A 26,256-nucleotide genomic window follows, 5' to 3' on the forward strand; every position below is an offset into this window, starting at 1 on the left:
ATCACTGACAGAGCTCCTGGAGCCCCCAGCTGCGGGAGCCCCCTGAGACTGGGAGGTCCAATGTTTTACCATGTGGCCCCATAGCTGGCAGCTCTGTCAGTTGATTGGGGCTGCCAACCAGGGGAGCTCATTTGGCTCCCCCAGGTGGGAGCCCCGATCAGCTGACCAATGCCCTCAGCCTCTGGAGCACATAGGATTGTGCTTTGGAGGCTGGGAGTACTGGCTGCACATTCAGTCACAGGCATGATGGGAACCAGGGACTAAGTTATTACATGTATTTTGTGCAATAACTTTGCTGCTTACTCCTGGTTTTATCACACTATTAATTTCATAGGCATTGGGCTGGAAGGGACCTCACGAGATCATCTGGTCCAGCCCCCTGCCCAAGAGGCAGGAAGTCAGCTGGGATTGAATGAACATGTGGCCAGGTCACTACATGTAATTTGGGTCTGGTGCTTCAGTGCTGTGCTTCATATCCTGGAGCTTACGTGAGATATGAGAAAATTTGAAGGATGTGGCACCTTGCTAGAACGGCCACAGGGAAAATGTTGCTCTTGCCCTTGAGGAGTGGTCTCTCTCAAAGCACGAAATGAACAGTCACTCCCCTGCCTGTATGTAGAAACTGTTGGCAAATGGGGACCACTAAGTGATGGGGTATCCACAGGGCCAAAACATCTGGAAGTATTCTGCGCATATTCTTTACAGCGCATATAGGCAAACCTTGCCAGAAATGCTAAAATGGCTGCTCTGCCCAGAGAAGTTTTGCATCTATTGACTCCTCTGTGAAATCCTCTGAAATATGAACTTTCATTTCTACCCAGGAGAACTTTTGCAATCTTTTCTCTGATGCCTGATGAAAGGTGATTGTGCCTAAAGGCTTGCAATTAAATATTTTTTTTGCAAAAATCCTGTTGGCCTAATAAAAAATATCACCTCTACCATGAGCCCTGATTGCTCTACTAGCTGAATTCTAAGAATAAATAAAGGAACAGAAAAGAGGGAGAGGGTGAGACCATAATACGAGTACCACACAGGCTTGCATGCAGAATATTTCCACTGTACCATGAGATATCTTTCAAAATGTAAGCCCTCGAGGGCAAGGATTATAACCTGGTCTACATACATACAGCAGACAACATGAAAGGCCCTCAATCTTAGCTGAAGCACTGTTCTAATAAACAAACGACCACTTCAGTGTGTGAAGGCATTTCCATCACCATTACAAGAAATGTGCGCTCTCTGTAATGGTCTAAAAATCAATTGTTAGAAGATTAGAAATATGACATATCTTCCTAAGCAGCCAGCAAAGCAGTAGGTGGAGGAATGAAGGGAGGAACAGCTATTTCTCTCTTTCTGGTTACTTGGAGTGCATCTTCTAGGTGTTTTTAAAAGTTGTGTGTGAACACATGCAGATTTTCTGTAAGCCACCACCAAATACCTGGGTTCTCCATTATGCATTTGTTTTCTGGAGATGAAAGTGTCTGCTGAAACAACTTGTTACTATGGGAGGAAAGCTGTTATAGGGTAAGTAAAATCTGCCAAATACCCACAAGAGTCCAACCCCTCGAAATAGACTGATTTCTTCTCTCTTTTTAATAGCACTTGCTACTTGTGTGAATTCATGCTGTAAAGCCATGAATAATGTTGACATTAAGTACAGATTTCTCCTTTCAGAGACACTTCAGGCTGGGTCTTTCAATTACTCACTATCATACTTGACCAGTTCTTGCAGTCTAATATGTATAATATATGCACTAACATATTCTGGCCCCAATACCATACTCATTGCAGCCCCTGAGTTTAGTTTTAAGGAGAGTTTTTTGCACAGATCACTTTCAGGATGAGACCCAAAATACCGTAAAAAGAGTGCAGAGAGGGGCACAGAACTGGTTTAAATTTTTCTTTCAACTTGACTTGCTTCCCCCCCTCCCCTACCTTGGGATACACTGCTACATATATAACATTTTATGCAGTGCCAGAATCTAAGGGGTACTCTGAAGAGGAGGTGAAAAGTAGGAAGGGAATCTTTCTTGTACATCAAAGAAAATGTATTCGTGTTCAGATTATGGCAGCAGAGAGCATTGCTCAGTCCCAGTTGGCTGTAAAAGACCATTCTCAGAAGTCAGAGGTGCAAGGTCTGCTGTTTTCCCATGGGAATCTGTAGGTTAGGAGCTGTTTTCTGGAGGAACAGGACGGGGAGCAAAAGTAGCAACTGACCAAAAGAGTCCATCATCAGGACATAAACATGGATAGAAATAAGTGCTAGCTTGGGGTTCTGTAAATTCTCATTTTGCAGGGATGAGCAGCCTAGTGCACTGGGGGGCAAAACTGGACACAGTGCTCCCAATGTGGCCTCGCCAGTGTCAAATAGATGGGAGAGCTTCTTCAAGTGGCTTTGACAGTGGGCAGGTTTTGCCTGCTGTCATGGGGCCCCTACCCCATTACGGAAGACTAGTGAGCCAGGAAGCAACCAGCTGGCACCAGGGCCTGGGAGAAACTGGTAGGAGTAGAGAGCTCTTTAAGAAAAAATGGCTGTTTGCCCCAGGTACAGGGAAGCCCAATCAGGCCTGGTGAGGATGTGGTGGGTCAGATGACCCAGGGGAGCATGACTACAAGCCTCCTAAATCCAAGAGCATGACTGAGGTCTCAGATGGACTCTGATCTAGCAGGGCAGAGGAGTGCCAAACCACAGGGGCCTGAAAGGAAACCCAGTGGCAGCAGGCATTAAAGTCAAGTTATTCTGGTTATGTGTTTATTCATTACTATTGTGGTGACACAGACCCAGGCTGGAGAAGTATTTTAGTTTGAAAGCAGTTTTGCTTATACCAGCTGTGTTTAAGTTTAAAACTGGAGGACAGGGTTGTGGCTACGGGGCAGAGAGGAGACCGCTATGGGTGGGGTGCCCACTGGGCACAGAGCCTGGAGATAAGCCCCAGTGAAGAAGTCTGAGGTATCAGATGGTGGACCAAGGCTGAGGGCTCAGCAAGAGAAAAAGAGGGCTAGGGCTGGGATGGCTGAAACCCCAACAGGTGCTTGGAGGCCTGGGGGAGCACTCCCTTAAAGGGGAATCCCACAACTGAAACCCACACCCCAGGCATGAGTGTGGCAAAGAGAGCTGGGAGGTGAAGGAAACTGGGGTAATAATCCCACCCTCAGGAACTACATCATAAATAGACAAACCGTAACACAAAGGCATGGCAGGTGGGAGACTGGGGGTGAGGTGTGACCAGAGAGAGCCAGCTAGTGGGTTGAACCCCCAAGGACACCAGGTGCTGAGGTGGCAGACCCACAAGGCTTATTATACCTGCATGGCAGCCTGATGGTGGGAAGAAGCATAGCGGCAGCACTGAGAAGGGGAAGGGAAGGTGGGGCAGCACAGGCCAGGTCAGAAGCGAACTGACTTCATTAAACCAGTCCCCTGCTCCAAAATGTTGCCAATCTCTGCTCACATGTTCAACCTTTCTGTCATGCATCTTCATAAGTCATAGAAAGATAGGACAGCCAAGGAGTCAGCTGAGGCCAAGGATGACTCAACTCCTGTAGAATCAGAACAGGCTACCTACCCAACATATTGCTAACAAGTCATACTCTTACCTGCGTATCACTTGCCTCTGGGGCTCCAAACATGCTTTCTGTTCAGCAGAGCTGAATTTTGTTTCTTTCTACGCGTCTCTGTTGCTATTTTAAAAAAAAAAATGTTTGTTTAAACATTTATGCCCAACCTAGAGAGACAGGTTTGGATTTGTAGTGTCTAAAGTTCAAGTCAGCCTCATACTGGAGCCAGTGTCATTTGAGTGTTAGGGCTCTTTTTGCACTACAGTGCACACGCCAGCTTTATCAATTAAATTTTTACAAGGCACAAAGGATTGTACATGTGCTCCAAGCTCTGAGGAAACTGACCCACTGTGCAAAAATACAAGCATTAATATTACTCCTGTGGGCACTTTTATCCCATATCAGAGACCCAAAGTGCAAGATTATATTTTGTAACAAGACTACATTCCCTTATCTAGTATTAGGAATTTAAATTGCTTCTTATGAAAAAGAGAAAAAATATAAAGATAGTAACCAATAGAAACTTGAGCCCATGCTCATACTAAGAGTCATCATGCTGTCTGTGCTCCTCCTCACCTAGGCCTCCCCAAGTACTGTTCTCAACAGCCATTTACTTACAAATTCTTGGAGTCTCAGAAACACTTGTGTTTGTTCTGGTATCTATTCCAATAGCACAGATCAGCCCAGTACATTAAGAAGTATTTACAAATGCTACTGCAACTTCACACAATGCCATTCTGGTTGTGTGATCATTTCTTTCTACTATTACTGGTAGATATCGCTTATACCTGCAAGCCAAAGGGAGGTTTCTATAACCAAGCTTCCTTGAATTTGATTGCTGTAGCCAGGCTTCTATTGTGAAATACTAATTCATTCTTATGGCACCACCTTCCTGAGAATGCTTGTTAATATCTTTTTTATTGTAAAGAACAGCAAGTCTAAAGTTATTCATCACATTTGTTCTGTCCTAGGACTGAGAATGGGGCTGTGTGAAATCAACAAATGTTGAATGTTAAGACCCAAAGATTGGGCTTCAAAAGCTGACTTACACAACAGGAAATACAGCATCTATTGTAACAGTATCTATGGCATCCTTTTTAACAGCTGCAAAAAAAATATACACCATAACCTCCCTACCCCACCAAGAAAAAGAATCAATTTCTACCACATTCAACAAGCAGTACTGATTAAATGAAGCCACAGTGTGCTAAATGCATAGTGGGTACATCTATATGCAATGCTTTACTGCACATTAGACTAATTTAATACTCAGCAAAGCATCACCATCTACATGTGTGCAGCAATTATTGTGCATTACATTAGTCTAATGTACCATTTTCTAGTACCTATAGATACAGGAACTAGAAATTGGTGCATTAAACTAATGCGGATGCTGGCCAGGAGCAAATTGCTCCCAGTCAGCCCAGGCAGGGGGCCCCAGGGGGTAGAGAGAGTTGTCCTGGCTTGGTAGCATGCTGCCTCCCAGCCATGTCGAGATCAGGACCCATCCCAATCTCCATGGACAGGGAGAGCTCTCCACAGCAGCCAGGACAGCTCTCCTCTGCCCTGCAGAGATTGGGACAAGGCCTCATGCCCCTGCCATCTTAGGGCTGGCACCTGGAGCTCCCCCCAGCTGCTGCACAGGGGGAAGAGCCAGGCAAGAACAGCTCTAAACTGAACTGTTCCCAGCAGGAGCAAATTTGCTCTTGACAGGCACACATTCAGATGCATGCAGGAGCACAGTTTAATGCACTTGAATTTTCTGCATAAAAAATTCAGGCACATTAATTGCACGTGTAGATACACCCAGAGGGTTCTAGAAGATGCCTGCTCCAGGAATAGACACTTGCTGTTTACTAAGTGTTGCCTGTTAGGGGCAAGAATCTATAAACCAGTGAGTCAAACACCAGTAACCGGCATCATACCAATTTAGTACATGATCCTTAACTATAACCCTGTCAAATTATCTATGCAGAGCATTCTCTAATCAAAGAACCATAGCAGAATAGAAACAAGGCCTAATATCACTTTCTTTCAACACCCAGCTCAAGTGTCTACCAAGAGTTTTCAGTAAAGGTATACCTTATTTTTATTTCAACAGTCGACAGACCAATTTCCAGATGTTCACAATCCATGACCATAAAGATTGTCTTGATATAGATTCGGTTGGCAAGTATCTGAATTCACGGTTGATTTACAGTGCATAGTTAGTGCCCAATTATGTCATTGTGCCATTTGCCAGAGTATAAATAATTTATGAACCTTCATTAATATAACTAGGAACAAGTAGAGTCAAGATCTTGAGTTACAGCTAAATTCATTAAAAGAATGTGAATAGGTGGATCATTCAGGGCTGGAGAAGAAAGGAACAACAATATACTTAATTTAGGCACCTCAGTTATCTAAAACAATTCACAGGTACCCACAGTATAAAGAATAAAAAAGTGCTGAATTAAAGATGGGGTGAATACACAAAGTAGTACCTGCAAAAAGTTGCTGAAACCTGAGCATGTAAGCATGCCATCAGCCTAGTAACTTGATCTTAGCCTATCCATACAGTACCATTACTCAGGCATGAACTCAGGACTTGCATTGGCTGCTTGATCAGGAAGGTGACAGCACATGGAACCTGAATTTATTGCTCACATTGCACCCTCTACTGACCTACTCCTATAATAGCTCTGGGTAAGGTCTTCTGCAGCTGTCAGCCTGCCTTGCTGGCTGACATAAAGGATCATAACATGCACCTGGGAGGAAAGTGGTGCCAGAATAAAGGGAACAACTGATCATGCACTAAGCAACCTACACAAAGAGAAACTGAACTCTAAACATAAACAAGAAAATGATGGGAATGAGAAAGTGTGGCAAATTATTAAGCTATATATAACAGGGCTACCCAACACAGCTAGGAACTTTTTTTTAAAGTAATTTATTCCCAATTTATGTTAGGGGACAATCCTGCAGCAACAGGATTTGACAGCCAGCCTCTCATCCTTGATTTCTGTCATTCCACAAATGCAATCAGGTTATTTCACACCACTGTCCTTAACCAAAGCTGAAGCACAGCCAGCACTATGGATATCCCTGGTTATGACTGATATAAAGGAAAGCAAATGAGAATTCAAAGCCCAGATTGTGACAGCCTTGCTATGGAAGTATATGCTATGGAAGTCAATAACATGCACAGAAGTCAGTGTCAACCTTGGCATTCTTTTGAGAGCTTGAGTCTGGCAGATATTTCAACTAAAGGTGAAAGACCTGCTTAGTGAAGTTTCAGATATTGTTATTCTTCTCTTTCAGAAAGGATTATGCACCAACTTACACAGCAAGTATTATGAAGAATGATGGCTATGGTATTAACTAGTAGAGCTTGTACCCCATAGCATAATTCTTCACATGTAAGGCCAGGTTAGCCCCCAAATTTTGGTTTCAGGACAGAAGAAGCACTGACCTAATATTTAGCTCAATCATCTCATGATTAATGCACTTGCCATGGGCAACCAGGAAGCCCATGTTCTAGGCTCCCCTCCCCCAGATGGGATTTGACTCTGTTTCCTGCTGCCCAGTAAAGTGAACCTATGGGGTAGGGATTGCTTAAGCCCCTCCCCAACCTTCCTTTTCAAGTTGGCCTACTGCACATTATGTTTAATATTCACTATATAAAGCATTGGAAAAGAATCCAGACACCCTCTCATCCAGGGCAGCAACTGTCTTACTGTCACTTGCATACTATGGCTTGCTTCCTTCCTCCCAGGCCCCCAGCGTTTACTTTCTTAGCTGTGCAGTGGGCCAGCTTCAAGAAGAGGGCTAGAGAGGAGTCTAGGTAATGCCTAGCCTATGGCCTGATGTTTATACTTGCTGGGAAGCAGAAGATGAAGAGTCAAATATCATCTGAGTGAGGGAGACCTAGAACCTAATCCCAGGTAACATATCCTATATATAAGGTTGGCTTAAATGTAGAAGAGTCCACCTTGCTTCCAAGCAAAGTATGCACACAGGCCAGTTGTTTCACCACAGACTCCCAAACTGTACATAGGAGCCAAAAATTGCAGGACTGCAATATTGCATTAGACCTCAGCACCAGTATACAAAACCTTCAGTGACTAAGCCTGAGCCATTCACACCATGCCAGGAATGGCCTGGTGTCAGAGAATCAAGCTGGACTTCTATTTTCTGGGTCCTCACAAGGTACAAAAATTAATTACTTTCTCTCTCCAAAATTGCATCACTTAGGTTGTCAGTACAGTAGATCATGGAAGCACAAACTGAGTGTTGTTTCAATAAAGTTACTGGGCCAACAGCAGATGCATAAGTTGGCATCGAATGCAGCAAATTTTGTAAGCAGCAGGGATGAACCTGCTTCACCAAAGATTAAGTCTACACAAAGGAGTTGCATTCAGCATTGGTAAAGAGGCTCATCTATTGTCCCTGGCAAACAGTGCCAAAGATAGAGTACCCTGGAGACAAAATGTGAGAGTAGTTAAAAAATGCATTTGCCAAGCTCAAATGAAAGAGATGCAGCACAATGGTAACTACTGAAGAAACAGCTGGGCCTAGTGGCATCAGACTGTGTCTTTCAGTCCATGTTATCAACACTTGTTCATATAGCAAGTATGTTCTGAAGAAGCACTTGTCAGTTGCCATTTGTTTACAAAGAGATGAATCAGGTCCAATTTCAAATGAGGGTTTTTTTAATTTCTAAGCAAAATTGCAAAGTGAATAGCTAAACGATAACACTAACAGAATACAAGTTTTTACCATAATAAAGCCCTACTGCTGACAGCTGAGGAATACCTAGATGATACAACGGGGGTTTTGAAGTAATAGGCCAAGCTCAAAGTAAAAAAAATAAAATCAGCCTCCCCTCAGACTCTTCCAGCTCTGAATTTGGCATGTTCGAGTGTATCTATAGCACCTGAAGATACAGGTATGGACTAAACTCTTCCAGTTCAAAAAAGAAGGTCCTATGCAAGCTTCATGCCTGAACCTTTCCTTCCAATCTGCAGTGCTTTTCATGATGAGAACTAGCTTTTGCAGCACGTGCTGGATACTTAAAAACTCCTGATGTGCACAACTATATACAAGTTAGGTACAGACCTTGCATTTGAAGCATTTGGTCAAAATGTAGATGCCCATACCTGAAGATATGAGACAGGAATTCCCTTACCTCCCATATCAGGTATCTGAATTCCTCTTGGGCTCCCAAGAGTGTAGCCTTGAGAATCATTATGGAAGATTTAGTTTTGGTTTAAAATAGCTTCTGAAGCAAAATGTAAGAATTTTAAACCTTTTTCTTAACTTTATTTTCCTTACGAGGAAAGCAGGAAAGTGGTTTAAAATTTTAAAATAAAGCACTTTTCTCCACACTGAGGCATTTCACAAAGACAATTTGATTCTGGTGAAGTTTTCTTCTTCTTCTTTTTTTTTTTTAAATAGACAGATTTCCAACTGAAAATTTGTTCCTATTGTTTTAACCCAAACCATGATTTCTCATTGTAGATATGAATAAAAATAGTATCATTCTAAGCTTTACAAAAATAAAATTGCACCTTCCTGGCAGCTCTATCAGAAGAGTGAGCTGTGATGTACTGATTCTTCACTTGGGAAAGTTTGGGCAGTCAGAGACGCTCAGTCTGTGGAAAGCTCTATACTATGGTTTCTTAAGTCATCTCTTTGCAAGTGACCACATCTGCAGGACTGTAACCCATTTTTAGATAAAAATGGAGCAGTGCAATGGCAAAAGGACTGGACTAGTTCCAAAAGACCTAGGATTTAATCACACTTCTGTCACTGGCCCCTGATGTGATCACAGAGAAGTCACTTCATTGCCCTATACCAGTATCTGCTTTCACCTTTGCTCTGTATAGCTTGTAAGCTCTGTCTTATTGTGCATAATCACAGTGCCTAGTGGAACTGTCTCTCAATTGTCAGGTGAAGCCTGCAGGCTCTCCAATAATACAAATAGTGAGTAAACAATATCTGAGATACTAATAAAGAATTTCTGTCAAAAATTCTGGTCATTCTAAGAGAATATGTAAAATGTTGATATCCTTAAGGGATTATAGGGCAATGAGCTGTATACATTTGTGACATTAATGATATGGGTGGGTATTTAATACAGATTCTCCTTCCATATCTTTTAGGTCACTTAGTAATCATTGAAGTACTCACTGGACCCTCATTGGAGTTTTGACCTGTCTTTGAAAATACCCAGAAAACCTGAAGTTAATAGGAGGATTCAGGTGACTTAAGGATCTTAAGGACTTAAGGATCATGTCTTTGCATAAATTGCACGCGACCAGGAAGTTTTAAAACCAGCTAGGTGATTCCACTTTGAAAAGTATTTTGAAGTTCCAAAATTTGGCTGTGTTCTGGTTTGGAACAAAACCTAAAGCTTTCAAGTTTTCAGCCAAGGGAGAAGCCCTGTGATCCCTGACCCAGTCAGTATACCTGGTTCAGCCATGGACCCTGGAATCCCTGCTGGTACCAGCCAGGTGGCTGTCTGCTCGCCTGGCTGCTCTGGAGCCGCTTACTCTCGAAATCTGGGTTGCTGAGGAACTGCAAGCCAGGAAGTCAGTGCTCTTAGGGTACATCTCCACTGCATCCTGCTGTGCTGGAGGCATTCACCTCCCAAGCACCTGCCCACAAGACAAACCCAGAAAGGCAGCAGTAAAGCTGCTAGAGAGGCAGCTCTCACAACTTGTCACCAGGGCCAGACGTAGGCACAGGCGAACTGTGCAGCTGCCTAGAGCCAGACAGAAAGGGAGCCTGAAAATGGTAATTTTTATTATTATTATTATTATTATCATCTCTGGCAAAGTGGGGCCTGAAACTTAAAGTTTGCCCAGCGCTGCCAGGAGTGTAGGTACGGTGCTGGTTGTTGCATACATGTCTGAGACAGAAGTCTCAAGAGCAGCCAAGGCGAAACAGCTGTTTCACTGCTGCATGTCTGGGTTTGGCGCACACGAGCTAAAGCAAGTGGGTAGAGTGTGCTTAGGAGCTGACATCCCTGGTGATGCCAGAGACATGGTATGGACATGCCTTGAAAAGTTCCAGCTGCCTGTAAGCTTACTACCCACCACTAAGGGACAGAGCAAGTAAGTAAACCAAGCTCCTGTCTGCTTTCACCAGACCTTTGCTGTACACTGGGCTCACCTCTGTGGAACATTTTGATTTTGAAGAATTCATGCACTTGAGAGGAAAGGCATTTTTCAATGAATTGCCAGACACCTCTAGTTTTTCTGAGGCAGACCTTGTAACAATCACCCATTCCTACTACCTACGCAATGCACTCTACTTCTTTGAACCATGCAGAAATCTAGATGTAGTAGAAGCAGGTGACTGCTTCTTGAGCCAAAAATCTCAATGAGAATTCATAGTACCAATGTTCTGTGATATACTTGACTTCCTGTGGAGTTAGAGAAGTTTAGACCTGCTGATTTTGATGTTTAGAGCCCTAATAACCGAGGTAAGTCTAATAACCTGAGGCTAGAGACAGACATTACACATAAACCAGTTTAAGTGATAAGAAACTGGTTTAAACGTGTAACAGAACATAAGTTCAGTGCACATAAATCAGTTTCCAAATGGCTGAAACTAGTTTAAGATAAACCTGTTGCATGTATTATCATACGTAATTGATTTGGGTCAAACCAGTTTATAAAATGTCTGTCCCAGACATTTCTGGTTTAAGTTAAACCAGAGTCCCCCAGCATCCCAGTGGTTTTGTAACCCTACAAAGAACAGGCTGGCCCTGCCCCTCTCCTCTCTAGCCAGAGCTCTGGGGGAGACTGCAGGCACAGCAGGGTCTGCCTGGCTTCCCTTACTGCTCAAGCAGGGATTCCCCCTCCCTCCCACCTCCCACAGCAGGAACCCCAGCCCCACGGACCCTAGGCATGAGGTATGCTAGCTAATGCTGAGAGAGGTGTCTATGTGCATGTGTCTCCACTTTCACTAAGACAGGACAAAGGCAGACAGAATGGTATCAACTTAAGGCTTTTTGAAGCTAATCAACACATCAGCTGGTAATGTCCCTCCTTGGAAAAAGCTGTTTAAGAAGAGCTTGAGCTAATGAGATAGACTTTTGTTTTGCTGATGGGCTGTTAAACACTGTGGTTTTACCAGCCCCCCTGGTAGTTTGCAGCCCAGTCAGGTTTGCAGACAGAGAGAGGGAGACTGAAAAGCTCAATATCATCAACCAATGCATGCACTGCACACCTCCTCTCCCCCTCCTCCCCCTGTCCTTTGTCTCAGAGTGCTTCCCTGGGTCTGGGGGTCTGGCGACACTCCCACCCCTTGAGAAGCAAGTAGGGCAGAAGCCCCAAAAGATGCGGGTAAGGTGGAGGTTTACACCCCTACCCCCCAATCAGAGCATCCTGCCTGGGCCTGGCTACTTCCCCCTTGATCTCAGCACTAAACAAGGGAAGGCAGGGCTGCTCTAGTGCCCCCTGGCTTCTAGCTTGAGCCACCGCTGGAATGAAAAGGGAATGTCTATCCATATCCAAATCGGTTCAAACTATGCAGGTTAGACTTACCTGCAAAGATTGAATCAATTCAAGCTCAGGCTTTTTGAATGTCTGTCCCTAGCCTAAGAGAATATCATGCTATGCAACTATATGATGCTACATGGAGGCTTACTTTGGAAGGTGTTCCAGACTGGATCCTCTTTGCAGGGCTTATACTTTGGAATTTGCAAACCAATACTCTTCCATAATTCCATAGTCGGTAGAGTCAGAAGGGACCTGAACAGATCATCAAGTCCGACCCCCTGCCATGGCAGGAAAGAGTACTGGGGTCAAATGACCCCGGCTAGGTGTTCATCCAGCCTCCTCTTAAAGACCCCCAGGATAGGAGCCAACACCACTTCACTTGGAAGTTGGTTCCAGATCCTAGCTGCCCTGACAGTGAAGTAGTGGCTTCTGATATCTAGCCTGAATCTACCCTCTGCCAGCTTGTGACCGTTATTTCTAGTCATTCCTGGTAGTGCTCGGGGGAACAGGGACTCCCCCAGTGCTTGCTGGTCCCCTCTGACTAGTTTGTAAATGATCACCAGATCCCCCCTCAGCCTTCTCTTCTGGAGGCTGAACAGGTTCAGGTCCCTTAGCCTCTCCTTGTAGGGCCTGCCCTGCTGCCCCCTGATCATGCGGCTGGCCCTCCTCGGGACCCTCTCAATGTTGTCCACATCCCTCTTGAGGTGCAACGCCCAGAACTGGACATAGTACTCCAACTGTGGTCTGATCAGTGTCGCATAAAGGGGGAGTATCACCTCCTTGGACCTGCTTGAGATGCATCTGTAGATGCTTGACACGGTATGGTTGACCTTCCTGACTGTGTCCCCACACTGTCACCCCATGTTCATTTTAGCATCAATAATGACTCCAAGAGCCTTTTCTGCTTCTGCACTGACAAGAAGGCAGTTCCCCAGCCTGTAGGTATGCTGCTGGTTCTTCCCCCCCAGGTGCAGTACCTTGCACTTGCCAGTGTTGAAACCCATCCCATTCTCATCCACCCACCCCTGTAACCTGTCTAGGTATGATTGCAGCCTATTCCTCCCTTCTAGCATGCCCACATCCCCCCACATCTTAGTGTTGTCTCTTCGTCCAAGTGGCTGATGAAGATGTTGAACAATGCAGACCCAAGGACCGAACCCTGCAGAACCTGACTGCCCACATCCCTCCAGGTCGATCAGGACCCATCCACCACCACTCTTTGGGTGCAACGCTCCAGCCAGTTAGTGACCCAATTGACTGTGTAGGTGTCAACACCACAATCCCCTAGTTTTTTTTTATGAGAATGGGGTGAGAGACAGTGTTAAAGGCCTTCCTAAAGTCCAGAAATACTACATCCACTGCTATCCCTGCATCTAAGAATTTTGTGACCTGGTCATAGAAGGCCACCAGGTTGGTCTGACAGGACCTGCCTCTAATGAACCCGTGTTGGTTGCCCCTAAGCATAATCTCCCCTGCTGGCCCCTGACAGACATAAGCCATGATAATTCTTTCAAAAAGCTTGCCCAGGACCAAGGTAAGACCAACTGGCCTACAGTTTCCTGGGTCCTCCTTCCTCCTCCCTTTTTGAAAATGGGAACCACATTGGCCCTTTTCCAGTCCTTTGGCACCACACCAAAGCACCACGAGTGCTCGTAAAGCCAGGGGTCCTGCAATGACCTCTGCTAATTCCCTCAGCACTCTGGGGTGGAGATTGTCTGGATCAGCTGATTTAAATACGTCCAGTCTCTCCAGAAGTTCCCTAACTAGATCCTCACTGGATGCCTGGGTGCACCTCCCCTGGGACCTACAGGGGTCCTGGTGGGGGGCTGACCCGGGCCCTGCTTAGAAAAATGGAGGCAAAAAAAACTGTTAAATAGCTTAGCTTTGTCATCTGGTGCGACGACCAGATTTCCTAGCGTGCCTTGCAGAGGCCCCATGTTACCTGGTACCTTCTTTTTACCTCCTATATATTTAAAAAAGGACTTCTTGTTGTCCTTGGTCCGGATAGCTAGTCCCAGTTCCATCTTTGTCTTGGCCTTCCTGACTGCCCCCCTACACCACTGAGCAACCGAGGTATAGTCCTCCCTGGTAATGGCCCCCCGCTTCCATTGTGTGTACGCCTCCTTTTTAGCTAGAAGACATTCCCGGATGCTTTTGGTGAGTCATGGGGGCTTTTGTACCCTCCTGCCCCCTTTGATCCGTGTTGGGATTACCTCCCTTTGGGCTTGGAGGATTGTCTCCTTAAGGAACAACCACTCTCCTTGGACACCTGAATCCTCTCCCCTCCGGGACCTCAGTGCCTCCCCAACTATTCTCCTTACCTCATTGAAGCCCGCCCTCCTGAAGTTCAGGGCTGTTGCCTTGCTGCAGGCCTTTGCCACCTTGCGCTGGATGGTGAATTCCAGCAGGCGATGATCGCTGTCGTCCAGGTGGTTGAGCACCCACAGACCGCTCACCAGGTTGTCGCCCATGGCCAGGACCAGGTCCAACAAGGCGTCTCCCCTGGTGGCGCTGTGCACCTCCTGGGTTAGACGGAGGTCCTGTATCTCAGGTAGGAACCTGCATGAGCGGTCAGACCTGGCTGACTGCTCTTCCCAGCAGATGTCTGGAAAGTTCAGGTCACCCATGATGGCCACATCCTTTGACCTAACTACCTCCGTGAGCTGACCTAAGAATTCCCAGTCTAGCTCTTCCCCTTGGTTGGGTGGCCTGTAGTAGACCCCCACCATTAAGTCCTTTTCCCCTCAACTTCCTTGTACTCTAACCCAGAGCATTTCAGTGTGCCCCCCCAATACCTTTTGCTACTTGTTGAGGATGTGTATTTCTCCTTGACGTAGAGTGCCACACCCCCATCTTTCCTCCCTGTCCTATCCCTCCTGTACAGCCTATATCCCTTGATATTCACCGCCCAGTCATGTGTTAGGTCCCACCACATTTCTGTGAGCCCAAATAAAAGGATGATCTTCAGAGCAGGCTACAAGACTCATTTCTTCTCTTCACACTATTCCCAGATGTTAAAAAATAGAAAACAATTATTGGAAAGAAGATTTCTTTAGTTTTCAGTTTTTTTCTGGTGTGGTCATACTGGAAAGTATTGATCAAGTTCAAAGTATGTTACATTTTCTTCCCTTGGGTCTAGATAGTATAGATTTAAATCTTATAACGGGCACCAAAACTGAATAAGTACATATTCCCTTTCCAATTTCTTTCATATTGTATCATACATATTTGTAAATGTTCCAAGACTGGAAAGATAAATGAGTCTACTTCACTTTTCTGAAGAAACGGTCTTTCTTGTTTTTTCTTTTGGGGGTTTTTTTTTTATATAAAACTCACCCATCCATGACATGTTAATATTTTGATAACCCTGAAGATACATTAGAAAGTGGAGCCTAGGGAAAGTTTGCTTCTAAGAAAAGAAAAGAAAAGACAAACCCATTTTCTCCTTTCAGTAATGGTTAAAACCTTGAAATGTTGATTTTTTTCCTAGTCCCTTCCTGTGTGATTTGGGTATATTTGTCTGATCTGAAAGGGAGTTTTGTAAGTGCCTTTTAAGAGAAATGCCACTAATTACTTCTGCTATGTTGAAGGTCAGGCAGTGTTTTGGGGGGCGTTATTTGGTTTTGGTTTTACTTTTCCAGGGGAGGGATTTTTTGGTTTTGGGTTTTTTTGTTGAATTTTTTTTAAAGAAAAAACAAAAAAAAGGAGTTGCTTTATACCTTGACTTAAGCTATTTTGAGGTTAATAATGAGAGGACAATAGTTTCTACCCTTTAAAAACATTTCTTATAAGTTTTTTTTTAATTATAGAATTACGAAAAAAAAAGACCTTAGCATGTTTTGCATATACTGAAATTGAGTTTTTGGTTTCGAGTAGAGTTCAATGTATGGGTAGATCCCACTGTCCCCCGCCCTCTCCCATGTGGTTTTTCCCCCCAACAAAAATCTAGGGATTTCTGACAAAGAAGTCCCTTTGCAAGTCGAATCACCTCTCCACTACATTTTTAGTTACACAGCTGACTAGCACTTCCCCTTTTTTGATCCAAGTTCTATGACAGCGTAATCAATTTAAATATCCTTCACATGTCACAGTGGTCAAAATGTATTTTCAATACCTGATCTGATTACTGATCACTCACCCAGCACTGTGTGCATCATCAGAAACTTTGCTAACCATGCATCTGACAGAAATGTTGTCTGACATGATAAAAATACTCATAAGACTCATCTTTTTGATAAACCAAAGCATATGTGAGGAAATTGCCTCTAACTTATTGAGAAAAAGTGTAGGATCTTTCCTTCTTTGTTTTCATTTCCAAATACACACATGCTGTCACACCTAGGCCTGAGTGTGAACTTTAGGTACAGAAAAGAATCAAACCACCCTCTTCAATTACCAAAATAATTATGGAAAGGAGAGAAATTTTAAATTAGTAGTGGGATACCTGGGGACAGGAGCAGATCCAAGGGGAATGCAGCGATTGCACCTTGCTTCAGATTCTTGCTCCACACAAAGTTTAAAACCAATTGCCTGGGAAGTACCATGGTATTTCTATTCATACAGCACTGAGGACTTGATGATTCATTATAATTTACTTGGTTCCTGCTAATCTCTTTTCACTTCACACATGTTTTAATGGTCTTGATGTTCCACTTTTCAAACTACCTTTCTTCTGCAATTTAGATGTCTGTTGGCCATTCCTGGAAACATCTCTGATTTCATTGCCTCCCAGATTGCTTTTAGCTCTAACTAAAAACCATACCTCAGGTGTGGTCATATTAATTCAGGTGCAGAAATGACGGACACTGAAGTATTGGAGGCACTGTCAAGACATTCAAGAAGACCAGATATGTTTTACGAATCTGAATAAGAAATGTACATGTAACTACAATGACTACAGGACTCATGAAACCATATCTTTTGACTATTTTTTGCCTAATTTGTGGGATTTTTACTCTTAATATAATCTAGCAGGTTTGTGTACACTCCAGTATTTGTTTTTGTTTTGATCTTAATCTGGATAATGTAGTGCTAGTCCCCTAGCATATTAGAAAGCTTTTAGTTTCTCTTTAACTGGGGAAACTGTGTTGTGCTATATGCAACACTGCTATATGCCACACTGTCTGCAATTCCCCCACCACCACCTTTTCAAAATCCTAGATCCACCCATGCCTGAAGATACAACAGCCCTATCTGGTAGTACAGAACATAACTCCATGACTTCAATGTGAATATGCGACTAAAGAGAGCCAGAACTAGAGATTTCAGTTTGTATCATGCAATGGCTTGAAGCATAGGTCTTTCCTTCTATTTTTGTAAACCAAGGCTTATCGTAGAATCATAGAGAAGTATAGCTGAAAGGGACCTCCAGAGGTCATACAGTCTAACTCTCTACCTGAGGCAGGATTATCCTTATCCAAACCATGTATCCAAACCATAATCTCAATTCTGCATAAGACTACTGTCAACCCTGACATAGCACGTACCTAACGCCTTAACCTGCCACTGGTAAAGCAGGGGAACCACAGCAGCCAATATCTATCCCATGATAGATGAATGTAATGTATGTCAGAAACCTTATATCACAGGCTGGGTGTAAGGTAGTGTTTGAAATTTACTTGAACTATTTCCTTGCAAAGGTCAGGCTTTCTTTTTTCTTTAAGGATTTTCCACACAAATATGTGCATTTAATTTGAGATGCTTAAGTACTTGCAACAGCGGATGTTATTCCCATTGACAGAAAGTTTACTTTACTTCAGAGTATTGCTTTCCTCCCCCTCCCCCCCCCCGACCACTTTATTTTACATTCAAAAACGGCAGGGACAGCACCAAAAGAGAGAAGAGGTATTTTTGCAACATCTTAAAGCAGCTAAATTGAATTGCAAGATTTTACTGGGACTTAAGAATCCCCAGTTGCATGGTAGGAAACAAGATATTTTAGAAAATTCTATTAGACTAGCATATATTGTAAAAATTTGTCCCCACAGTTTGGCAAGATGTGTGTAAATTCAACTTTCTATTTCTAATCACTCCTCTTTTCCTTTTTCTGATCCAGAGACTGGAATTTAATAAACATCACTAAGAGATTTTGCAGTTCACAATGAAAAAGTCAGAAACCTTATCTTCATTTAAGAGACATGAAAATGGAAGCACAGAAGCGAGGTGACTTGCCCAAGGTCATCCATAATTAATCTGCAGCGTCAAGAATAGAACTCCCTTATCCTCGTGTTCAGTGAGCTTCTGCTCTGATATAATGATGCCTCTTTTTCTTCCCCCATGGAAAAAGAATCTGCTGTATTTAACTAGGCCTCATCAAATAAATCAGAGCTCATCTTGCCACCCATTCTGTTCACTGCAGGTCTTCCCTTACCCCTTCAAAGCTACCCTGTATGCAATTTCAAGTCAAATTAGACTGAAGGAAAAAGAAAGTCCCTCTTTGCATATGGCCAAAGTATTATACTTTGCTTCCCTGACAAGGGATGATAAGAAAGGTGGCAATGCAAGGCCAATTTGAAGCTTAGGCCTTATAATTATAGCATTCTATTATTAGAGAAAGGACAATGCTACTACTTCTGCACAAATTCATGGGCAATTGATTAGCAATGTTAAGAAAGGAAAAGAAACAGAAGTAATATGACTATTTAATGAGGTTTCCGGAAATGTATTACATGATTTAAAGTTTGTTCAAGTGCAACAAAGATTTGTTACGTTGCCATCATTTTCCCTGCATGTTACATTTTACAAGTATGACATCTTAGCTTTAGCACTGGATAGATTATACCCTAGATGGTGATTTAAACCTGCTGCCCTGGTAGGCAAGGGTGATGAGAGGCTGTGGACTAGCAGTATTTTCCATAGGAACTGTGCTCAGGACACCAGCAATACCTTCCTACACTAGAGAAAAGTGCAAAATAACATCATTTGCATGCCTTACTCCAGGTTTTTAATGGAACAGCATTTAATACAGCAAAAGAGTTGTTATGCTTTTAGAGAAGAGAACAGTGAAGAAATTCATAGATTCATAGATTCATAGATGCTAGGGTCGGAAGGGACCTCAATGGATCATCGAGTCCGACCCCCTGCATAAGCAGGAAAGAGTGCTGGGCCTACATTACCCCAGCTAGATACACATCCAACCTTCTCTTGAATACCCCCAGGGTAGGGGAGAGCACCACCTCCCTTGGGAGCCCGTTCCAGACCTTGGCCACTCGAACTGTGAAGAAGTTCCTCCTAATATCCAATCTAAATCTGCTCTCTTCTAGCTTGTGGCCATTATTTCTTGTAACCCCCGGGGGCGCCTTGGTGAATAAATACTCACCAATTCCCTTCTGTGCCCCCCTGACGAACTTATAGGCAGCCACCAGGTCGCCTCTCAACCTTCTCTTGCGGAGGCTGAAAAGGTCCAGTTTCTCTAATCTCTCCTCGTAGGGCTTGGCCTGCAGGCCCTTAACCATACGAGTGGCCCTTCTCTGGACCCTCTCCAGGTTATCCGCATCCTTCTTGAAGTGCGGCGCCCAGAATTGCACGCAGTACTCCAGCTGCGGTCTGACCAGCGCCCGATAGAGGGGAAGTATCACCTCCTTGGACCTATGTCATGCATCTGCTGATGCACGATAAAGTGCCATTGGCTTTTCTGATGGTTTCGTCACACTGCCGACTCATGTTCATCTTGGAGTCCGCTAGGACTCCAAGATCCCTTTCCACTTCCGTGCCACCCAGCAGGTCATTTCCTAGGCTGTAGGTGTGCTGGACATTTTTCCTCCCTAGATGCAGCACTTTGCATTTCTCCTTGTTGAACTGCATTCTGTTGTTTTCTGCCCACTTGTCTAACCTGTCCAGGTCTGCTTGCAGCTGTTCCCTGCCCCCCGGCGTGTCCACTTCGCCCCATAGTTTAGTGTCATCTGCAAACTTGGACAGAGTACATTTCACCCCCTCATCCAAGTCGCTGATGAAGACATTAAAGAGTATCGGTCCAAGCACCGAGCCCTGCGGGACCCCACTGCCCACACTCTTCCAGGTCGAAACCGACCCATCCACCACAACTCTCTGGGTGCGACCCTCCAGCCAATTCTCCACCCACCGGACTGTGCAGTAATCCAAGTCACAGCCCCTTAACTTGTTCACCAGTATGGGGTGGGATACCGTGTCAAAGGCCTTCCTGAAGTCCAAGTATACGACATCCACCCCTCCTCCTGCGTCGAGGCGTTTTGTGACCTGGTCATAAAAAGAGACTAGATTGGTCAGGCACGATCTACCTGCCACGAACCCGTGCTGGTTTCCCCTCAGCATAATTTGTCCTGCCGGGCTCTCACAAATGTGAGCCTTGATGATTTTCTCAAAGATTTTGCCAAGGATGGAGGTGAGACTGACTGGCCTATAGTTACCCGGGTCCTCCTTCCTCCCCTTCTTGAAAATGGGAACCACATTGGCCCTTTTCCAGTCCTCCGGGACTTGACCCGTGCGCCACGAGCGTTCAAATATTCCCGCCAGTGGCTCTGCAATGATGTCGGCCAGTGCCTTCAGTACCCTCAGATGGAGCTCATCCGGGCCTGCCGACTTAAAGGCATCCAGTTCCTCCAAGTGACCCTGCACCACCTCAGGGTCCACGCATGGAAGTCTGGTGCCTTGCTGCTGCCTCCCTACACTCCCAGTGAGAGACTTGTCATGCCTCTCGCTTAGGAACACTGAGGCGAAGAACTCGTTGAGGAGTTCAGCCTTGTCCCCTCTGTCCGTCACCAGTTGTTTCTGCCCATTTAGCAGGGGTCCTATTCCTCCCTGGGCCTTCCTTTTACTCCCTATATATCTAAAAAACAATTTCTTATTGTCTTTTACTTGGGTTGCCATCCTCAGCTCCATGGTAGCTTTGGCCTGTCTAACTGCCTCCCTACAAGCACGAGCAGAAGAGGTATATTCCTCTTTGGTGATCTCTCCCTGTTTCCACTTTTTATGTGCTCCCCTTTTGGCCCTTAGTCTGCCCTGGATTTCTCTGGTCAGCCAGGGAAGCCTCCTGGCCCCTTTCCCTCTTTTACCTCGCACGGGGATCGTCTCGCTTTGTGCTCGAAGGATAGCTTCCTTAAGGCACAGCCACCCTTCTTGGGCTCCCATCATTTCAAAACTACTACTCTCCAGTGCATCCTTCACTAATCGCCTGAGTTCACTGAAATCAGCTTTCCTAAAGTCCAGCACGTTCACCCTATTGGTTACCTTACCCACTCGACGCCTTATGTTGAATTGTACTTTTAGGTGATCACTGTCCCCCAGATGGCTACCGATCTGTAGGTCCCCTACTATGTCATCCCCCGTTGCCAATACCAGATCCAGTAAGGCATTCCCCCTAGTGGGACCATGTACCTCCTGCGTCAGGTGGAGGTCCTGTACACAGGTTAGAAACCTGCGTGAGCGGTGGGACTTTGCTGTCTGTGTCTCCCAGCAGATGTCCGGGTAGTTTAGGTCCCCCATGACCACCGCCTCTTTAGCTTTTATGGTCTCTGAGAGTTGCCTCAGGAGCCCCAAATCTATTTCTTCCCCTTGATGTGGGGGTCTGTAGCAGACCCCTACCACCAAATCCTTTTCTCCTTGCCCCCCATGTAGCCTAACCCACAGTCCTTCTACTTCCTCATCCTTTGATTCTGTCTTGATGAGGGTTGATGTATATTGCTCCTTAACATAGAGCGCAACCCCTCCCCCCCTTTTCCCCACTCTGTCCTTTCTGTACAATCTATAGCCCTCAATATGTACCGCCCAGTCGTGGGATGGATCCCACCAGGTTTCCGTCAGCCCCACTAAGTCGTAGTCGTTTAGTGCAACCAGGAGCGCTAGTTCATCCTGCTTGTTCCCCATGCTCCTAGCATTAGTACATAGACACTTGAGCCCTGTGACTGGTGCTTTTGCTACCCCCTCGCTCCAAGTCCTAAAGGGCTTTTTGTCTCTAACCTTCCCGTTCCTTACCTGTGCCGTATTGCTGTCCACCCCCTGTCTTTCACATTCCCAAAGCTCTCTTTCTTCAGGCTGGGCTGTCCTTGTGGGTGCCACCTGGTTTGGTGGTCCACAGCCTCCCCCACCCTCATCTTCCCCTCCCCCCGACGAGCCTAGTTTAAAGCCCGCCGGAGGAGATCCGCCAACCTGGAAGAAAACACACGCTTACCTTTGGGGGACAGGTGAAGCCCATCCCAGCTGAGCATGTCCCTCGTTGTAATGTGTGGGTCATTGTCCAGGAAGCCGAAGCCTGCCTCGAGACACCACTGCCGAAGCCGCCAGTTGGTCTCTTGGATGCAGTTCTCATGCCGTCTTCCGCGTCCGTTCACTGGTAGGATGGAAGAGAATACCACCTGTGCACCAAATTCCCTCAGCATGCCGCCCAGAGCCTGGTAGTCTGCCATCAGGTGATCGGGGGTTCTTCTGGCCGCATCATTAGTATCCACATGGACAAGGACCATGGGGTAGTAATCGGTGGGCTTGATCCTGGCCTGGATTACCTCCGTCACATCCTGAATCTTAGCTCCAGGCAGGCAGTAGACCTCTCGTGCTGAAGGGTCCTGGCGACAAATGGTCCCTTCCGTACCTCTCAGGATGGAATCGCCTATGACGATTCATTGTCCTTAAATTTTTGAATCCCCATAACAGTATCGGGCTACATTTTGAACAGTGAAATATTGCAGAACTAAGCTTAATTTTTGTATGGAAGTGCACACTGTTCCTCCTTTCCTCTCCCCCTCTACTCCCTTCTGTGAACACATTGCTCCCGGTGTTAGTAACTCTGCTTCTGGTGTCACATTGGGCACAATCTTTTCTTTCCTTTACACCCAAAGAGCACACAAAATTACAACATCTCTGAAAGTAACCAAGAATCCAGGCACCAGAGGGTATTTAAAAGGGAATCATTAGCTGGGGTGAGGGCTTACACATAGCAAAGATCTCCTGTCAATTTAGGATCTAGCTCTCTATATAAGGGTTCAGCAGGTATAACATCCACTGGCTGTCACAGATCCATTGCAATTTACACTAACTAATGATTTGTCCCAAAAAAATCATTTATCTAGAAGACGATACATGTTATTGCCCCTGTCACCCTTAGACATCAGCAATGCTGACTGCTTTGGAAACTTCCTTGTCTGGGTCTTAGATTTGATCACCCGTCTGGAAAAAAAGAACAATTTCCAGTTTATTTTTAGGAGGCCTTGTGATAGAGATATCAGAGACAAGACCAAAACCACCTTTTATTGAAAAGCATAAGCAGGGAGTGCTGACAGTGGAAACAAGTCAAGAGAAAAGACTGGGATTTGAATAAGGGGCTGGAGAGTGAATTTTAAACCCCTGTGTAGAAGAGATCCACATGTTTACATTAGGCTTAACACGCCGCAGAGATTTTTCAAGTAGCCTTGAACATATGGTACTATATGCTTTATTTAAAAATAATTTTATTTAAAAATCCTGCCAGAGACTCATTCTCTTTTGGCATACAAAACAGTGCTCGTGAGTGTTCAGCTGCTTGTGATAATATGCATTTAGAGGCCAATGTCAGATCAAAGTTTCGGGCTAATTTTTAGATAGCTTATGAATGATATGCCATGAAGGATTTTTAGAAGAAATAGTGCATTTGTTTAGTTTTAGGGTAGGGGTCAGTACAGAATTTTTGGGGTGGGGGTGGGGAAGATTGTGTACTTCCCTACTATTTGGTAGGGAAAGTACATTCAAACCCATGCCTGTGTACTATTTTGTCTTGTCTCTACCGAAGTATATGCCTTTGCAAAACTGATGCTTCAATGGGATTTCATATATTATGTATACTTTAATATCTCTTCATAGTGTGATCTTAAATATTTCAATACTGTCTCCAGGCTTAAACGATAGATCTCTTCTCCCTATCCCTGGTTCCCACACACTATTATGCCTAGAAGTCTTGTTTTTAACCTTTTCCATACTCCATTTTTCCTCATAATGTATATACAGGATTAATATTTTTGCTGCATATTTTTTCTTCTGTTCTAACGCAGCTGTAGAAGAATAGCAAGTCAAAATTAGAATTGTTATTGTTTGATAAAGAGAAAGTGACATGGAGATTCAAGCTGTTTCCATATAATCCACTTTATGGAGTGGCCCAGAACTAGCTGCGTAAAGGTATAGTTATCTATTGTATTTAAACCATTCTAAAAACACTTAACATGCAAACATTCATATATTAAAGCTCATTAATTCATGCTAAGTGCCTTCTAAACATCTCAAAGTTAGGCCACTTCAGTCAAAGTTTATCACTGAGACATTCTATTTAGCTCTTCTTAGGGTAACTTCAGTCAGCTCCACAGAGATAAAAAGATCGATTTGCAGTCCTTTAGTATCCCAGGATGCACTGCTTCCAGCCTCCCTATCCAGCACCATACCTAGAGTCCTGGGGGCCCCAGGCAAACTTTTAGTATTGGGCCTCACCTCTCCAGAGATAATAATAATAATAATTTTAAAATTACCATTACCCTTTCTATACATTGGGTGAGATATAGTACATTTCTAGAGGTGAAGCTGTAAGATCCAGGAATGCTTATGGCTCTGTTGTGGGGTGTAGTAACTGTGGGGGTGGTGGAAATGTTTTGGCAGGTTTTACATTTCTTGTCATGGCATGGTTTGGATCCATTCGGTGTGATTTTGGGAAGGTTGTTTCTGGTAGGAAGGTTGTTTCTGGTGATGAAGTAAGCGAGGTTTAGTGCTTGTTTGAAGGCTAGGATGGGCAGGTTCTGGGAAGATCTCTTTAAAAATTGGGTCTTCTTTTAGTATGAGTTGCAATTGCTTGAGGACTTTCTGTATAGGTTCCAGGGAGGAGTGATGTCATAACCAAAAGCATGCAATTTGTGGAGGGGTTTCTTCTGTAGTGTAGCAATTCTTCATGTGGTATCTGGGTGACTCTTTCTAAAGTGCAATCTATCTCTCTGGAGGAGTGTCCTTAGGAAACTAGAGGAGACTAGACAGTCACCTTGATGGGATCACCTGACCCCCAGTTATCTTCCCTGCTTGGTGCACGGGGCTGGACCCAATGATCTTCGGAGGTCCTTTCCAGCCTTACAATCTGTGAATCTATGAATTAGGGTCAGAAGAAATAGAATTCTCTTTTCTGGGGTTTACTTCAGGGTGTAACACGAAATATTTCAGACAGGTGAATTACAGAAAATTGAGTTTAACCATGGAGAGAAAAAAAATCTCCCTCCTCTCTGCCCCTAGAGGCCACTGCAAAAGGCCCTAAGCTCTAAGACAGAAGACTTATCATATTAACAATTCAGTGAACAGAAATAGTAAACCATCTTTGGTTTGACACAGTATTGCACCCAATTTTTACAAGTAAACTGAGTAACTGTGATGTGGATTTTTTCACAGTAAGGTGCATGAAAAACTGGCTTATGGGACACACCCAAGGAGTGGTGGTGGATGGGATGGTTTCTCCCTGGAAGGATGTAGGCAGTGGTGTCCCCCCAAGGCTCTGTCCTCCCACCAGTACGGTTTAATATCTTCATCGGCAATTTGGATGAAGGTGTTGAAAGCACTTTGTCCAAATTCACAGATGACACTAAACTATGGGGCATAGTAACACACTAGAGGACATGAGCAAATTCAGGCAGATTTGGACAGACTGGAGAAGTGGCTGGATCAGAATAGGATGCAATTCAACAAAGATAAATGCAAGGTGTTGCACTGCACTTGGGGAGAAAGAATCTCCAACACACCTATAGACTGGGGGATACCATTCTGAGCACCACAACAATAGAAAGAAATCTTGGAGTCCTGATTGACACAAAAATGAACATGAGTCGCCAGTGTGACAAGGTAGTAAGCAAGGCTAACCACACTCTTTCTTGCATCAACAGGAGCATCATGAGCAGGTCTAGGGAAGTGATAATTCTCCTCTATATGGCATTGGTGAGACTGCAGATGAAGTACTGCCTCCAGTTTTGGGTGTCACACTTCATAAGGGATGTAGATAACCTTGAGAGGGTTCAGAGAAGGGCTACTCATATGGTTGAGGGTTTGCAGGTAAGATACTATGAAGTCAGACTGAGGGATCTGAATCTCTGCAGCCTCCACAAGAGAAGGCTGAGGGGCAATCTTGTGGCTGCCTACAAACTCATCGGGGGGGGGGGGGCAGCAGGGAATAGGGGACACTATATGCCAGGGTGCCCCTCGGGTTTACCAGAAATAATGGCCACAAACTGAAGGAGAACAGATTTAGATT

At 44.6% G+C, this 26,256-nt stretch overlaps 1 long non-coding RNA gene across 1 annotated transcript in view; it reads right to left on the minus strand.

Moving 5' to 3' along the window:
* Positions 1-3,593: 3,593 nt before the first annotated feature.
* LOC149865932 (uncharacterized) overlaps positions 3,594-26,256 on the minus strand; it is a 32,530-nt gene continuing 9,867 nt past the window's right edge. Inside the window, exons 3-4 of the long non-coding RNA XR_016441812.1 lie at positions 22,189-22,347; positions 3,594-3,678 (exon numbers count right to left, since the gene is read on the minus strand). This is a non-coding gene — a long non-coding RNA (uncharacterized LOC149865932). The remainder of the gene's footprint in view (positions 3,679-22,188; positions 22,348-26,256) is intronic.

The sequence above is a fragment of the Crocodylus siamensis genome, chromosome 4 (genome assembly GCF_052110815.1).
Source record: "Crocodylus siamensis isolate JL-2025a chromosome 4, ASM5211081v1, whole genome shotgun sequence".
NCBI classification, from domain to species: Eukaryota; Metazoa; Chordata; order Crocodylia; family Crocodylidae; genus Crocodylus; species Crocodylus siamensis.